Genomic DNA, 18,629 nt, shown 5'->3' with positions numbered 1-18,629 from the left:
AATAACAGGTGAGAAAGATTATGTATTATCTTCTCTGTGTATCAAAGGAATTGAAATTTTGACAGAAAATTTTTGGCCATATTGCTACACTAGTAAGGACCAGTAGCACAGTTCTCGTCTAGCAGTCACTTAAGCTCTATTCTGGAAGTAACATGGAAAACGTGTTGCACAAAAACGTAAAACGCCTTACCGGAAAATAATTGCGGGATAACCTAACGTGTGATTCTGGCAGGGTTAGTGAAGTTAATCAGCAAACAAATTTTGACAATGGCACGAATAGCTACAGAATTGGTGGTGACAAGATTGTTTGTGGAACGAGGAAGGAGAGGAAACGGGGACAAATTATGGGAGAATAAGACGATCCCAAATTTATATAAAAATTTCGTAATACTACATTTCGGTCTCATGCTTGAGAAATTGGTGCATATGAATGAAAGTGAAACTATTTCCTAACATTAAGTGCTTTTGTTTGTAGTAGGCCTAATTGGCATTTGATATTGGTACTTCATGAATTATATTCTGTAGTGTTATAAAAATGGCCATTGGTGCCAAAACAGTCTTGTTTATTTGGTGTGTGTTACAAAACTGCTGACATATTAGAAAGGCCTATTTTGTTGTATCTAGCAGACAGCGACAAAATAGATGTAATCAGATCGAGAAACCACACCAGTCTTGGGTATTATTTCTGTTAACAGCTTTTTGAGTATTAGATAATGACATTTTGATTTTTCATGTAGCAAAACGTTTCACGAACTTTGATGAGGTAATACCGTAGATCCTTTCCCAGAAAGGAAAGCACACCATGTAAAGCTGTAGTGAGATTAGAGAGAAAAAATGCTAGGAGCTAAGAAATGAAGAAATGCGTCATTTCTTGATTAGCTCTTGTCTTTATTGGTTTTATGTATCCTATATTTAATTTTATGTCACACAAAACAGCAAGTTATTAGCCAATAGGCAATAAATAGTACAGATTTTCTGAAGAGGTCTTGTTCTCCTGATTACAAAAAATCCCATCCGCTATTAATTGTGAGATTTTGTTTTTTGAAAAGGGGCAGGCTGTCTAACTGGTTGACTGGGAACAGGCGAGGCCCCACAGGACATTTCAATTTCCACTGTCCTGAATATAGTTTGATGGCATCCATTACAAAATATACACGTTTCAATTCCACAGAGCGAAATACAGTGACATGCGTTAGAAGAATGATTTGTCAAGAGGCACGGCACTGCACTTTGGCGTACTTAAGACCAAATAATATGTCTTACATTTCCTCGAACACACATGTTTTATGCTTCAGACTTTTCAGAAAGATGTGCGCTACAAGATGAACATATTTTTGAAAATTCGATTTTTTTAGTATTGATTCGGTACGCAAATATCGTAGATATGGGGCTGATGCGCAGAGCAGTCAGAGTAGAGTTGTAGTGGGTAGTCTCCACGTGATCCATGTCTACATTTAGTGATTTTGCTGTTTCGCCTTCATGTACTCTCACGTCAAATCGAAACAAAACGGATGTCTGTGGCTGGGAGCTATCAAGTGAATTAAAATACATTCACATAGTTATGGAAGGCTAAAATATGGCATTAGTTTCAGATTTTATTTTATTTCTACCTTTCTGACAGTCAAGCATTAATCACCTTGTGGAACAATGAAGTTATTTTTGTCTGTTTGCTAAAGAAATTTGGCTTTTATTAACCTTTTCTGCAGTGGCAGTCAATGTATTTGAAACGAAATGTTTAATTCCACAGTGCTGGCTGGTTTCAACTGTTCGCTGCATTCTCCCCCCCCCCCCCCCCCTATCTCCCCCACCCCCTAGCACATATGGCATTATGCCATAATTAAGAACCACATATGATATAATACAATACTGGTGCTCCAAGAAAATTTACATCGCGAAAGCCACACTGAAAAGCTTAATATCAGGTTGAGGTCTACTTCATTGGAAATCTGGACATATGAGTGTGCACTTTAAATGTGCACATTTTAGTATGGTTCACGAAATTCCGATGCTCATGGAGTGTCTTCTAATGTCTTGTTTCTTTTATGACATAGTATATGATCTTTCAGTGTTTAACACGTACGCACATACGGGCTTCCTATGTTATGATAGCTGTGTCGCCTGTTATTTGCGCTGTCTGGCAACTGCTGAAACAAACCTATTTCTGACAGGTCGTGGGAGAGTATTGCGACTAGTGGTTTCAAAAGCATTACTTTCAAAGTAAATATCCTTCTACGTAAGTTGAACTATGTGCAAGAATGTGCCATGAATTTATTAAATTAAAGAGCGTTTTACTTATTTAAAAATCAACTCTTTGATGATGAGTCATTGAGAAGAATTTGGAACCCTGAAGATCAGACATTTATCTCATTATTGTAAATTTTACTGGCACATTTGTGTGATGTATCTCAAAGTGCAACACACACAAGAAAGATCAACATTATATGCGAAAGCTTAACTTCTCTTGCAGCATATTAACCTTAGAGACCAATATTATATGTGACAGCTTTGCTTTTCTTGTAGCAACACCATATATATTAATTTAAACTATTAACTTTCCCTGTTTGTGTGTTCGTGCTACTTAATAGTGATGTTGCTGCTGGCTGACTACATCACGTGTCCTATGCTCTGAATATCGGCTGGCGAGATCACGTGACATGAGCTATGACTGGCTTACAAAAGCGCATCACAATCCTGATTTCAGTGATTTGGAAAGTAACATGTGGTGTTTGGTGGAATTCCAATGTATACTTTTGTAATATGAAAATACGCAGCATGCATGTTGCTGCAAATGAAAGATATTTCCAAATCTTGTCTTTTTCCCTGAGTTTCGTTTTCTATTGTGCCAGGAAATTCTATGCCCATGTATAAAACCATAACCATTCAAAGGATTGATAAGGGAAAATATACTGTCACTTAACATGGAGAAAGCTTGTTTTCACCTGGGAGAAAGTGTATTTTTATCCATGAAAAATCCGGGAATTTTGTTTCCTTGTCCGCGTATACACCCTGCATAAGAACAAAACATTGTACAGATATCATACGTATGTCATTTTGAAGAGAAACCCTGAAAGTTCTTTTTTCATGTGTACCGTGCAACGGTTCTTTCGCGTTCTCGTTAATACGGTACCATAACGTTTAAGTTCTACCACTGTAAAGATGGAAGATCCGCGATTCGGAATGTCAGAACTGTGTAGTAAGTAGTGACAGGCACACTCCAAACCATTGACTCTCGGAGACTGATTTTAACCGTGTTCAACCTAATGGTAAATTATCAAACTATTTTTCTCTGAATCATACAGTTTGTGGGAAAAGTGGTGAGAGTAATTACTTTTGGAAACCTTTTGTCAGACAAAGCCTGTTATAACAATAAACTGTTTCGCTTAATAAAACGGCCACCAGCCCAAATCGGGCACAGTGTCCACACGAAAAGATGAAGTCAATTTTCGACACTGAATAAATAACTGCTTTCACTTACTATGTAACTGAAAGACAACCACTTAATTTCCATTTACTTGGGTCATTTGGCAGTAATTACTATTAATCCCACTTTCTGTTACTTAGGAATTTACCACTATACTTCAGTAATTATTTAAAGAAATCACACACATGTTTCAACAAGGATACAAAAAAATATTAAATTTATAGCTATTATTCATATGACCAAAACTATTATTTAACACGACTAGATTTCATTTCTTTAGGACTTTTATTTGTTAACATTTAACTAACACCAATATTTGTCTGGCTTTCTTTGACATGGAGAAGCAACACGAACAAATACTGTTAAGATTGTTGCAGTTAAACAATTATGTTATCTTACTTTCAAAAATGCTATTGACAACTTATCCTCATGGTCACGAAAAGCGGTGGTTCTTAAACCGATATGTGCAAACTTTAGTATTTAACAATGATTTTCAGAATTTACTACCAAAACAATACTATTGCCAGTAATTTACTATTATTCAAGCTTCAATAAACATCAGAATACTCGGAATAAATTTGTTTAGGTAAGGACCCTACTGAGGTAAATGAAATTGGAAAATTATGGTTAAACACAAAGATACATTTAACACTTATATTCCTCTGATTGAAGAAGGATGGTTCATACTGTGATACACTTCTAAGTAAAGTACTTTGCCTGTTACTGATGTCGAAGGTGGCGTGAGGCGGTGCTGCGTAGTAACATTGCACAGGTACGGCTCTTGATGTACATAGCTCTATCTTCCTCTTGTTGGCGATGATAAAATTGCAAGTTTCTGAGCTATTAATTTATTGCTGTACTGCGCCAATCATGTAGAACACGTCTGAGCATGTTCACCACTTGCAGGGCAGCTACTGACTGTGTGTGTCACTTGCTCGCCAATTCTCACTCGCATGCCCCACCACCTTTCCCATTCCACCACAGAACGGAGTTCCGTTCTACCTATGATCCCTACACATTTTCATTTTACACTTCTGCTTACAAAAACCCTAAGTATGAACCATCTACAATTGCATGACAGCACATACATACAAAATTGACATAATTAATTACAGTTGTACTTGAAATATTACATAATTATTTACAAAATATGTTTTAATACATTTATTCCACCTACATCAAAGAGGTTATTTTTAACAGATAAACTACACTTAACAAAAGCTTACTCTCGTTATAGTATTTACTTAATTTTTCAAAATTATTACGGAACAAAAAATTTAAAATATACAGATTAATGGCAATATTATATTTACAATAGCATTACAACTGCCACAGCGTATTTTGGTAATTTGCCTATAGTTGGTGCTAGTCACAAGCATGGTGAGTTGAGGTATGTTGTAGTTTGACAAATGGGAAAGTGAACACGCATAAATGTCGAATATGGGATTCAAAGCATTCACACAAAAGCATTGAATTTGAGCGCGATTCCCCAAAGGTAAATGTTTTTTGTGCCTTGTCACGTTGAAATCTGTACAGGCCATTCTTCTTTGTCGAAAGCACTGTCACTGGGTATTCCTAGTTGGACATGTTTCAGCAGAATGGGGCTCCACCCCATTTCCATCTTGAAGTTTGTGGGTACCTGAACACGGAGCTACTGCATTGGTGGACTGGCCGTGCTACACAAGGGGACAGCTGTTTCATGAAATGGCCTTCCTGATCACCAGACCTCACTCCATGTGAGTCTTTTCTGTGGGAACACATTAAAGATCTGATGTATGTACCACCTCTACCACGTGATACAGCAGAATTCTGGGAGAGAATACGGGAAGCGACTGCCACAGTCGACGATGCCATGCTAGGATGGGTATGGCAAGGTATCAATTACCATATCAATTACCATACTGGCATGTGCTGGGTCTCTCATGGTTCGCATATCAAATGTTTGTAAAAAACAAAAACTTTCACAGTCTCTCTTCAAAGTGCAATATGTATGAGACCTGTACAATGTTTAGTTCTTTTGCAATAAATAATGATTGAAAGTGTTCCTGGACTTTATGTACACCCTGTATGTGACAACCAGGAACTGAAAGAAGGTTAAATTACTCCAGCTTTTAGTAAATCTGAGGCATTTTTGTCTACTGCAGGCTGCAAGTGATAAGATGTGCAATATGGTTTCCAGGCTATTGGCTTGGTATCATATGTAGGAATCTTGTGGTACATTAAGAAGTTTGACAGAAGTTGTTTCTTTTCTTCAGATGAAGTTGCAAAGTCAGCTAGAATGGGGTACAGTTGACAGTGAGTATATCTAACAAACAAAACATTTATTTGTATGCCTGTATTGATGAGGAAGGTAGAAGTTCTGCTGTTCATTTATCTTGCAAACTTGAGCAATTCCTATCTCTCTTACCGGATTGACTTTGCAGAAGGGGAGCAAGGAGCAGTGGCAGAACTGCTCCCATTCACATTTCGCGTATTCACATTCCTTCGAGCACCTCGTTGATCTACTTGGTTAGCTGACCAGTGCTGTAGAGATGGACAGTTTTCTCTCTCGTGTCTGATTTTTCTAAAACAAGCACATGCTGGTGCCAAACACTAAGGAGCCGTGTAACTTTTTGTCATTTGCAACAAGTGTAGCACACTTTGGCAACGAATGCACATCAAGTGGGCTTTATCCCGGTGGATGATTAGACGAATTGTTGCACCTCCTTTGTGAGTTGTGTAGCCTAACTTAGTGTACTCGGTGTACTTCACCTTGTCACGTACCTTTGGGGTCAATCCTGCGAATGAGTGAATCTGCAAGCAAGTTTCTGATTTCCTGAGTGGTATCTCATTCCTTTCATTACTTTCTGTTAGTACATATGTACGACAACACGCAACTCTTATTCGGTCAGAAAATCACTCAAAATCCTCTCCAGAATTTTGATATTTGATGGAAAGATTGTCCTTATAGTAGCTGACTGTATTTATCTCTGTACATATCCTCAACGCATTCTGCAAGGATGTCAAATGCCTTGGTATTTCTCAGCCCTTCCTTGAATCTACATAAGCATGAGCCACTCCTTGCACTTTCGTGTTGGTACTCCTATAAACTTTTCGTCAGTTGATGGGGACAGTTTCCCTGTATCCATTACATTTTGTACTACTGTGTCAACGTTTAGATCTAGTTTAGAACCGCCTAGGGGAACACAGAAATAGGGAAGTTAGGCTAGCTCCAGGCACAGTGCTGTTTCGCAGCATCACATTTACTAATGCCTCACTAAGGTGCCTTTGCAGATCATCATTTTTCACACGGAGTTGCTCCACCCATGTTTGCAATATGTTGGATCCGTCACTAGTTGCCTCTGTGACGTGGTTGAGGGAATTGCTTTAAACTAGACACACACACACAGACCTCGATGATGTCAGTGGCAGCATTGGTCCAGAGGCATTTCCCCCTACAAGTGAAGCTTGCACATTTAATATGTAGTAATTGGATAGATAAAAAAATCCAGTCACCAAGTGATGGCAGGAGAAAGGTTTTACTTATGCAAGCTTTTGAAGCCAGTGGCCCCTCCTTCCAGCATAAAGATTGAACGGGTAGGGAGAGGGGTGAAGGGAAGGGAACTTGAGACGTCTAGGGAAAGGGGTGGGGTTCTGAAAAGTCACCCAAAATGCAAGGTCAGGGGAGACTTAACAGATGGGATGATAAAGGAAGACACCAACCATTGCTTGGTGAATGCATTTTTTAGCTATACAATTACAGTATATTGTCAGGAATTGATTATTTTGATTGTTACAATTAAATTGTTCATTGACAATTGATTGGGCAGCAATGCAGTGGCGATGCCCGGTGTCGAGGTGGCATCGGGACATCATAATCATGATGTGGCCTCGTGCGACCATGATAGAGGAGGCAGACGAGGTTGAATTTCCTTGCCTAATGGCAGTGATGGCAGCTTGGCATTAGGCCTGGGTAGACTGTGGTGGGCAGCTTGGGCTGACTGTGCTAAGCACTTGTCTGTTGCACCACAGCATGGAGCTGGACTGTCCTGCATGATGGATTCTTACATCTGTTCACGGCTTAGTAATTTGTATGGGGCACCTCAAAGCTGAAAGTGGGTCAAATTTGGCATCTGACTTCAGATGCCAGTTCTTACACCCACTTGGGGGTGTCGTCAGGATTGGATAGTGATGTGGACTTGTAATTAATATACGTAGTCATGTTGGGAAAAGGAAACTGTATCAGTTTATTTGCTCATAGGGATTACATTGTGAGAATTGTCAGGAGGACAACAGAAGGTAGTTCCAGAACCATCTTGGAGCAGAAGGTAAAGGAGCCAAGGTAAAGAAACTGAGCCATTTAGTGTTTGCTATAGGTGGCGGTTTGAAACATAAGAGAGAGATGTTCTTCAGCTCTGATAGCAGTCAGTGTCTAAAGTCAAGTGATCCTGTGGCATTATTTGGTTGGTAGGTAGGTCTTTACAGTGATGATTTATCCTAGTCCATCATGAACTGGCCCATTGTTGTATCAGCAGCAAGGCGACAGACTGAATGGGAGCCCATTTGTAAAATGAAGTAATAGTAATTTCTTGCTTACGGAGACTGGAGTAGCACCTTGCAAACAAACTACTTTCCAATAACAGTTTTAGCCACGGATGTGACATTTCCTGAGCCTTTTACACAACTATTGTGGAAAATTGGGTGTTTGCGAGACTTTAATATGGTGCATCATTTAAACTATATATTTTCAGAATGAGATATTCACTCTGCAGTGGAGTGTGCGCTGATACAAAACTTCCTGACAGATTAAAACTGTGTGTCTGATCGAGACTCGAACTCGGGACCTTTGCCTTTCACGGGCAAGGGCTCTACCATCTGAGCTACCGAAGCATGACTCACACCCAGTACTCATAGCTTTACTTCTGCCAGTATCTCGTGCTTCGGTAGCTCAGATGGTACAGCACTTGCCTGCGAAAGGCAAAGGTCCCGAGTTCGAGTCTCGGTCGGACACACAGTTTTAATCTGTCAGGAAGTTTCATATCAGCGCACTCTCCGCTGCAGAGTGAATATCACATTCTGGAAACCTCCCCCAGGCTGTGGCAAAGCCATGTCTCTGCAATATCATTTCTTTCAGGAGTGCTAGTCCTGCAAGGTTTGCATGAGAGCTTCTGTAAAGTTTGGAAGGTAGGAGACGAGATACTGGCAGAAGTAAAGCTGTGAGTACCGGGCGTGAGTCGTGCTTCGGTAGCTCAGATGGAGGAGCACTTGCCCGCGAAAGGCAAAGGTCCCGAGTTCGAGTCTCGGTCGTGCACACAGTTTTAATCTGCCAGGAAGTTTTATACATTTTCAAATTACAAAAGCATAAATATGAAAAACACTGAATGTGACGCTTAAGTTTTGCGAACATGTAAATTAACATGGCATCTGGTATCTTTTAACATAACATAGATCCCAGCCTACTTCAGCAAGACATGTTATTTGTCCATAAAAACATGTCAAATCTCTTCCTCATGATGAGATCAAGATGTTCATTTAAAAATATTATTTAGCTAGTTAATATATAAAGTACTCCCCACTGTGTAATATTTGCAGAAATGACGAAAGAATTGTCGGCTTAGGACATCATCAAAGTGTGACAGATATGGAACATCTTCTCCTGCTACGAAGGGGTTATTTACTTATTGGGATTGTGGCTTGGCAGTGTTTTGGAAGGCAGAGAGGAAGAGGCACTGTCTGCAATATCAACACCCAGAATAAGCTTAACAAGGCTAAGGAGCAATGTCACTCTCTTCTGTGTTGTTATGAGATTCAATTTGAAAATGTTGTTCTCGTTAATGAGATCTGTTTACTCAATTTATATGAATGTCACATAAGAGTAACAAAATACAAAAGAGTTGTTTAAAAGGCAGTTATGTTATTTTGTGGCTTGAAGACTAGAGAGCTGTCTTACAGCCCTCAATCCTCTGCAAATGGAAACAAAGTCACACGACAAGACATGGTTGCAGTGCATAGCAGGTTTGTTAACATGGAGAAACTACAAGAAGGTAACTGACTTGAGGTAAATGTTTATGAGTAGCATCAGGGTGACAGATCATTGAAATGTAATGTGTCTTCTCAACTCAGTACAGCCATCCCTCTCTTTTTCACTGCTAAATTTCACTACCAACAATTCGTGCTTTGACCACATGCTTCATTCACAAAGTAGTAAAAATAATATGGAATAACTATTAAAATAATAGTGAGGGTTACCCAAAAAGTGAGGCACTACATTTGTTTTCCTTCAGTAATTATTTATTGAACACAACGATAAATATACAAAAGAAAGAATGTTGTTTATTCTACATTCCCTATACTTCCACACAATTGCTGCCCTTTTCTATGGCCTTCCTCCATCAAGACACCCTGTTAGTGCCACTCCTTGTTCTGGTATTGAAGCCATTTCTCCACTGTAAGAATCACATCTTTGTCATCCTCAAAATGTCATCTACAAATGTGATGCTTTAATGGGACGAGCAAATGGAAGTTGGAGGTGCGCTAGGTCAGGGCTGTAGGATGGATGAGATGATACTGTCCAACCCTGTTTAATGATGGTTCTGAAGTCCTCAAACTTGTGTGAGGCCGAGCGTTATCATATAGAATCAGTCAATCACCTGGGTTATTATGGTGACAAAATCATTGGAAGCGCCTTTTGGGTTTGGTTAATGTGTTCACATCTGCTTCAGAAATATTGGTACTGTGTCTTGGCATCACATCAAAGAGTGAGAAGATTTAGTTTCCTCATGAGATAGTGCATAATCCATTGTGCACAAACTTCTGAGTAATTAAGACTATGGACAATTGCATCCACACTTTCCTTCCTGAGTGACAGCTTCATTGCCAAGTGCCAAGTTGTTCTGCATTGGTCTTTGTGAATGAGCACATCAGCAAGCTGTGCCTGGTCAAGTTTGAATGCCACGAATGGGCTCCCTGAATGAAGCAAATCTTGGAGCTCTGCAGAACCAATGTCTCGTAATGGCCTCACTCTCTTTGCCCAGTGCTAACAGAACTTCTGTCTATTGCAGATGCTCCATAAAAAGGATGCAAACAATTGGGAATATTCTCGAAGGTTCTATTCTTTGCTGTGAGAAGTTCAATGACGACACGCTGCTTGTAGCTTACATCATATAGAGCCACCATTTCAAAACATTGCTATAGGTATGATACCTGTCAGAATAAATGGGATATTTGTGTGTGCAATTTGGAAACTTCAAATAATGTATATCCTAACTGTCACATTCATACAATTTTTGCTGATTGAGAAAATATGTGGTACATTATTTTCCAGGCAATCTTCGTACTTTCAGTTAGCATGACACCCTCTGTTCGCTGCTGTGTACGGTGGCGAGAACCTGACCAATTGGATGCAAATTTGATTTACGTGCTAGCTAAAGTGCTATGTGCTATATTTGATGTTGTGTTTGTGTCCTGCAAAAAAATACTATTTAACTGATGCTCCACTTTACAGATCTCACCAAACTGTCTCATTGTTGGTACAGTTTGTTACGCAAAAATATTGAGAACTCTGATGTCAGTGGATGAAACAGTACCTATATTCCAAGTTACAATTGAAGACTGCTTCATTATTATGAGAAATACAAATTTTTGATACTAAAACCAGCCAGCTTTTGTTAAATATGAATGGAACGAATGCTTCAGGGCGAGGTGAAGAAAACCGAGAAAGGCACTATGTTGCACCTTCATAATTGGCTAACAACTCTTATGGTGACAGATCTGTATATTTAGTCTTATTCACAGTCCTGGGCTCTTATTTCTAGTGTGATGATGATGAATTATGTTCATGCTGACACAGCAAATAGTTTATGTGTGCATAGGATGGCAGGTCTCAGTTGTGAAATATTCTGAAGGGGTAGCAATACCTTTATAATTTGATGGGAAGCAACTTCCCATGCAAGCAGGATATGTCGACATTGTCAGTTGTCTGGTGTTGTGCTGAAGACATTTGGTCCTCACAAGGGGAAGGTCTTGGAATGGCCAACCAATTTGAGTCATATTTGGCAGGGTGCTTGTATACACCTAAAACAGAGGACTGAGATATTTTGGCTCAAAAAGCTCCCCCATCCTTATATTTGAGGAAACCACTCCTAATTGATTGATTCAAATTTGACGAAATCAATAGGTAATTGAAAATTGGGTGTTTTCATCATGTGGGGGGGGGGGGGGGGGGGGGGTGCTGCTCAGCATATTCCCATTTCGTAGAATCGAAGAAAGACACTGAGTATGCCTATGGTAAACACTGTTCAGAAGAACTGCCACTGACGTAGCGATCAAGGCATGTGGCTGAGGAGAAGAGAACATATGTTTAATTTCCAAATGCATTCTGCAGTTTTTTCATTAGTATTTTTGCTGTATTGAATCTAGTAGGAATAGGAATGTGAAAAGGTAATCAGTGAAAAATAATAACAAGGTAGGGAAATAAATTTCTTTAATGACTTGGATTAGAAGGAATTATAATTTTAATCCTGGTTGCCCTACAAAGGCTCTTTCACTCACTGTTACATGCCTTCACGTACCTTTGAACATCTACATGGGTGGTACTTGTCATATAAACATTTGAAGCAAATATGCTTATGGCACCAAGAACATATAATGAAAGCAGCTTTCGCACAACTACATCATTCATTCTGAAGATTTGGCAGAAAACTGACGTGAGTTACATTTAAAAATATTTCGTTTTTGGGAATTACACTGAAGCGCCAAGGAAACTGGTATAGGAATGTGTATTAAAATACAGAGAGATGTAAACAGACAGAATATGGCACTGCGGTCATCAATGCCTGTATAAGATAACAAGTGTCGGTTATCGGTTACTGCTGCTGCAATGGCAAATTATCAAGATTTAAATGAGTTGGAACGTGTTGCTATAGTCGGTGCATGAGCGATGGGACACAGTATCTCTGAGGTAGAGATGAAGCGAGGTTTTTCCCTTTGACCATTCCACAAGTGTACCTTGAATATCAGGAATCTGGTAAAACATCAGATCTCTGACATCGCTGTGGCTGGAAAAAGATTCTGCAAGAAAAGACCAATGACGACTGAAGAGAATTGTTCAATGTGACAGAAGTGCAACCTTTCCTCAGATTGCCGTACATTTCAGTACTTGGCTATCAACAAGTATCAGCATGCAAATCATTCAACGATACATCATCAATGTGGACTTTTGGAGCTGAGGCCCACTCGTGTACCCTTGATGACTGCATGACACAAAGCTCTATGCCTCGTCTGGATCCGTCAACACCCACATTGGACTGTTGATGACTGGAAACATGTTGCCTGGTCGGATGAGTCTCATTTCAAATTGTATCAAGTGTATAGATGTGTATGGGTATGGAGCTGGCCTCATGAGTCCATGGACACTGCTTGTCAGCAGGGGACTTGTTCAAGCTGGTGGGGGCTCTGTAATGGTGTGGGATGTGTGCAGTTGGACTGATAAAGGACCCATGATATGTCTATATACGACTCTGATAGGTAACTCTTATGTAACCATCCTTTCTAGATTACCTGTATCCATTCATGGTCATTGTGCATTCTGAAGAACTTGGGCAGTTCCAGCAGGACAATGTGACACCCCACACATCCAGAATTTCTACAGAGTGGCTCCAGAAACACTCTTCTGAGTTTAAACACTTCACTGGTCACCAAACTCACCAGACATGAACATTATTGAGTGTATCTGGGATGCCTTGCAATGTGCTGTTCAGATGATGTCTCCACACCCTTGTGTTCTTACTGATTTATGGACAGCCCTGCAGGATTCATGGTGTCAGTTCCCTCTAGCACTATTTCAGACATCAGTCAAGTCCATGCCATGCCATGTTGAAGCACTTCTGCGTGCTTGTGGCCCCCTACATGATATTAGGCAGGTGGATCTCCAGTGTGATTCTAATGCATACCACGCATGCAACATCACCTAAAAAATTGGTGCTGAAAATTGATCATGAATTATGCTATGAATTGTTGTGGAATGTGGATAGTTGTGAAATTCCTGCTGGATTTCCAAATGTACATTGCAGTTTTGAAACCTCCAAATAAAGTTCTGTACCACGGCTCGTTGTAAACTAGCATAGCATATTAAGCTGTCTGTGGTCCCTCGTGATATTTGTTTTCATATGAGGCTTCAAATTTTAATTTTTCACCAATCTAAGTTGTTTGAGAAATTTATTTACCTCCTTGTTATTATTCCTTAATAACTGCCATATTAACCCTCCTTTTGTTACTAATTTCAATAAGGAAAAGAAAGATGACAAAAAATCCTGCAGAATGCATTTCAGAATTGAACACAGGTTCTCTGCTCCCCAGCCAGATGCCTTGATTGTTGCATCAGCAGTACTTTCATTGAATAGCATTTACTTTACGGGTACATAAGTGGCAGTTGTAATAGTTTCTTTTGCAAATCCCTAGGAAAAAAGTTTGCTTCTGGACACCACCTATGATGATTAAAAGTGTTCCATTTTCAATTGTATATCGATCTGGTCAGTTTTGAATCAGATTCACATCATGAACTGTAGGGATGGTGTTCTCAAAACTGATCTTCATTTTATGTTGTATAGAAGCAGGCTGCCAAATATGAGCAGAATTGGTTAACTGCATTTGTGGCCTTCTCCTTGCCCTTGTTAAAAATTTACACTTTACGCTGCCATTTTTGCATTGTTGTGAAGTACTGATCAATTGGTGGTAAAAGTTTTCAAAGAAACCATTGAAGCTATAATAGTACTTTAATTTGAAAACCTTTTGATAGTGTATGGTTTCTTTAATTGATTACATTTAATGGGTTTCATATAAATGATTTCCTTTTTCTTCTGTGATGCCATATGTAATGTAGTTAAGAGGTATATTTTCGTTTTCATAGTGCTGGAACAGTGATATAAGCCATTTGATACTTCAAAAATAAGCTATTGGAAAGTGATACGAAACTCCTCAAAAATACCATCAAAATTGGCAGAAAGTAATACCAGAGTTGACAGAAAACAGCAACAAATAGGCAAAAATAACTCTGAAATTGACCATAAAATAAAATGGATTTTTCCTGTCTCTGCTTACTGTTTGTTAGACAGACAGACAGACATTATTTCCACGACATAATACTTATTTCTTTGAGATTGTGTTCTTCGCAGTTGTAAACCATTGTTTACACCTGATTCTCTTATCTTGAATGTGCTGCCATACAGTGTATTTTCAAGTACAGCGTGTACATAAAATCAAGGAATACTTTCAATTATTTATTTAAACATTGTACAGATGCCATACATACTGCATTTCGAAGAGAAACTTTTTGAAAGTTTATTTTTTTCCATAAACATTTAACCATGAGTGATCAGGTAGATGACAATACGGTAATCGAATTCTTGCCTTACCCATCCCAGCATGGCATCGTCGACTGTGGCAGTCACTTCCCGTATTCACTCCCGGAGCTCTGCCACATCATATGGTAGAGGCAGTACATACACAAAAGAGTCACACAGAGTGAGATCTGGTGATCGGGAGGGCCATTTCATGAAACATATTTCCCCTTCTGTAGCATGGCCGAGCCATCGATGTGACTGCTCCGTTTTCAGGTACCCAGGAACTTCACGATGAAAATGGGGTGGAGCCCCATCCTGCTGAAAGATGAACAGAGAGTCCAATCTCATTTGAGGCATCAGCCATTGCTGCAACGTGTGCAAGTAGAAATTTCCAGTGACAGTGCTCTTGGTGAAGAAGAATGGCCCATACAATTTTTGACGTGACAAAACACAAAAAACATTTACCTTTGCAGTACAGATTCAGATTCTTTGTTCACCATTGACCACCTGAGGTGGAATAGGCAATTTAAATGGATATCATATAACATTTTCCTTGAATAGTACCTTAAAGCTAAATGAGCTTTGCAAATAGCGCCCATAGATGATAACATACACCATAACATAAGATAAATACATTCAGTGACATCACATAATGAAATCCTTAAAAATCAATGTTGATTGATTTTATATTCATAAATTCTGTTACATTGTAGAAAGGACTGATTAGTAACCAATGTAGTAGCTTGCTCTTGAAGCTACTTATGTGATCCGACCGAGAAGAAAATGGAAGTTTATTAAATATTTTTAGACTATTGATTCGATGGGAATTCCCTGTTCTTGTCAGCCTGTGCCTAGGTATGTCTAATTTTGTTTTGCCTCTGGTATTATGGTGGTGCATGTTTTCCGCCATTTCAAAATCTGCTATATTGTTATTTGCATACAATTCTGAGGCGTATATATAAAAATTAATAACGGTTAATATTTTCAGCTGAATGAACAGTGGTCGGCAGTGCTCTGATCTACCAGAATTGCTCATTGGCCTTATCACTTTCTTCTGAATTTTTAGAAGTTCAGTGATGTGAAGAGAGAGTCCCCATATCAGCAGTCCATATTCTATCTGTGACTGAAAGAGTCCAAAATAAATAACTCATAAATATTCTTTTGTCACCAGGCTCCTCAGTTTCCACATTAAATACGTAACTCGAGACAATTTTGCGCAGGTGTGGTTGATGTGTGTTTCCCACATTAACTTAAAGTCTACATGAATTCCTAGACTTTTAACTGCTTTCACCTATACCTCTTTTGACAATCCCAGTGTAATCTGTTGGTTTTTACAAGGATTGCAAAGCAGTGTATTTGGTGAGAACCAATTTAGTGCTGCTTCCATGTCATCTTGCAGAACTGATATGTTGTCGTGCTGAGCAAACAAAGTTGTGGCATCAGCATAACCAAATAACAAAAGTGGGGATACAATGAGGTAAATCATTGACTGCAGTTATGAAAAAGAAGGGCCTAAGGACAGAACCTTGTGGGACTCCTGTCTTAACTTCTAGCAACTGTGAGTATCTGTTTCTGACATAGGCAAACTGCTTCCAATTTTTAGGTATGATTCAATTACTGCCAATGCAGAATCTTGTATGCCATAGAATTTGAGTTTAGCAATTAAGATATCACGAGAAATCCAGTCTAATGCCTTACTTAAATCACATAAAAGAAGTGAGGCTTTATTTTTATTCTCAAAGGTTGTTATTACTTCATTCACAATTGAAAGACCAGCAGTGGTGGTATTTTTTCCCTTGCGGAAGCCAAATTGACTATTAGAGAGTAAGTTATGCGACTCAAAGTAGTGGTTCAGTTGGTTATAAATAAGAGATTCAAGTATTTTCAAGAAAATGGGAACTATTGAAACTGGTTGGTAATTTTTGAGATCATGTTTGTCCCCTTTTTTATACACTGGGATAACTTTTAATATTTTTAGAGTTGTAGGATAGACTCCAAACTTTCGACACCTATTAAACAGAAAGGCCAATGGTTCACTAATTATATGCACTGTTTTTTTAATTATGTAATTGGACAACCAAGAGTAGTCCATGCTCTTGGGAGTTTGAGAACTTTGCCACTACCTTTGTAATCTCAGTGGGTGCGATTGTCCTCCATGTAAATGTATTGTTTGCAGGTTGTTGTTGCTTAAGTAGATCACTTGCATTGGTGGTTGTTGTTTCAATTTTGTTCCTAATATAACTTACAGAGTCCATGAAAAAATGATTAACTTTATCCGGGTCAAGAGCTATGCGATGTTCATCATTCCTGCAATGCTCTTGTGCAACAGCATTCCATGCAGCTTTGCACTTATTAGGAGCCCCTTCAGTGTATCTTTTGTATGCTGTTCTTTTTGCCATTCTAAGCTTAGTTCTGTAGGTTCTCTTACATTCAAGATATGCTTTGTACAAATCATCTTTCTGCTCCATTCCATCTTTCTGAGAATTTTTATACATGTGGTACAATGATAACATATTTTCCCTCATATTGGTAAGTTTATCTGTGTACCACTTAATGTTTTTCTTTATAGGTTGGCTTTTAAGATTGATTTTTATAGGAGGAGAACAAGAATACCACAAATCTAAATAATTTTTAATGAAGCTCTTAAAAGCAGTTTCAGTTTTATTTATTCCCACTTGACAGTTATATATACAGTCCCACTTAATATATCCGAGTTTCTGAATGAACTGGTTTACTACTTCTTCCTTCTGCCCCCTAACCCACATTACCTTTTCCTTAGCATTGGCACCTATGTTTCTATGTTTGGGGAATACGCTCAAATTCAGTGCATTTGTGTGAATGCTTCATACCGTAGATTCGACAGTTGTGCCTGTTCACTTTCACAGTACTGTGAAAAGTTACTTGGTTGCTAAAAATGAAGTGTTCAACAATGCCATACCCACCCCATTCACTTGTTACAACTGTGAATAAATCTCAGAATGCTGGTCTTTGTCGTTGCCATTGAGGTTCTGCACTAGCTCCAATTTTAATGGTTTCATAGACAGCTTCTGTAGCAGGACTTTTCACACTGTCATTGGAGTAATTTCCAGATCAAAGGATGCACGATGCGCTGATTTCCTAGGACTCCTTATGAATATCTCTCATAAGTGCTCCACATTCACTGCACTCACACTAGGATGTCCGCTTCTCTTCGTCAGGCACAAGCTACCTGTCATAACGAATTTGTTGTGCCGGTGGTACATGGCCTTTCTTGTTGTTGGCTTCTTACCGTACTTGGTTCTAAACATAGGGGAAAAAAACTTTCAGTGTTTATCTTCGAAATGACATATGTGTGATATCTGTACAGTGTTTGGTTTCTGTGCAATAAATAATTGAAACTGTTCCTAGACTTTATGTACACCCTGTATTTTGAAATCTCCTATGTTGGCAAACATATAAGTGTTGTATCAAATATTGATAGAAACTGCTTACCAAGCATCAAGGAAGACATCTCTACCATACAGCGAGTGGTGACTTTTATTTCCATAATATTGTTATATTCCAGCCTGGATTTTCCTTATTTGAAATGAGAAGACAGGTTGGATGAAACAATGCATACTGAGATTAAATAGAAAAAGTTCTCAAGAGTTCCTGGAGCAAGGAGGAGGTGAACAACTCAGTAAGAGCACTTGTTTTTCCTTTCATTCTTTCCATTTAATTTCAGTTACTATTCCTGCTTCTGTACTTTCTTCATTGGAAAGAACCCGAAAAATGGCGCTGTTATACTTCACTGTGTATGCCTGTATCTACAGCTGCTTGGTAAATAAAAATTATATCTAATGTTATTTGACTGCAATTCTGTATGGGGTGTAATTTTTGCTAGCAGAAAAATATATAATTCCAGTGATAAT

The sequence above is a fragment of the Schistocerca piceifrons genome, chromosome 3 (assembly GCF_021461385.2).
Source record: "Schistocerca piceifrons isolate TAMUIC-IGC-003096 chromosome 3, iqSchPice1.1, whole genome shotgun sequence".
In the NCBI taxonomy this organism is placed as follows: Eukaryota; Metazoa; Arthropoda; class Insecta; order Orthoptera; family Acrididae; genus Schistocerca; species Schistocerca piceifrons.
Note: the sequence above shows the minus strand (reverse complement) of the source record.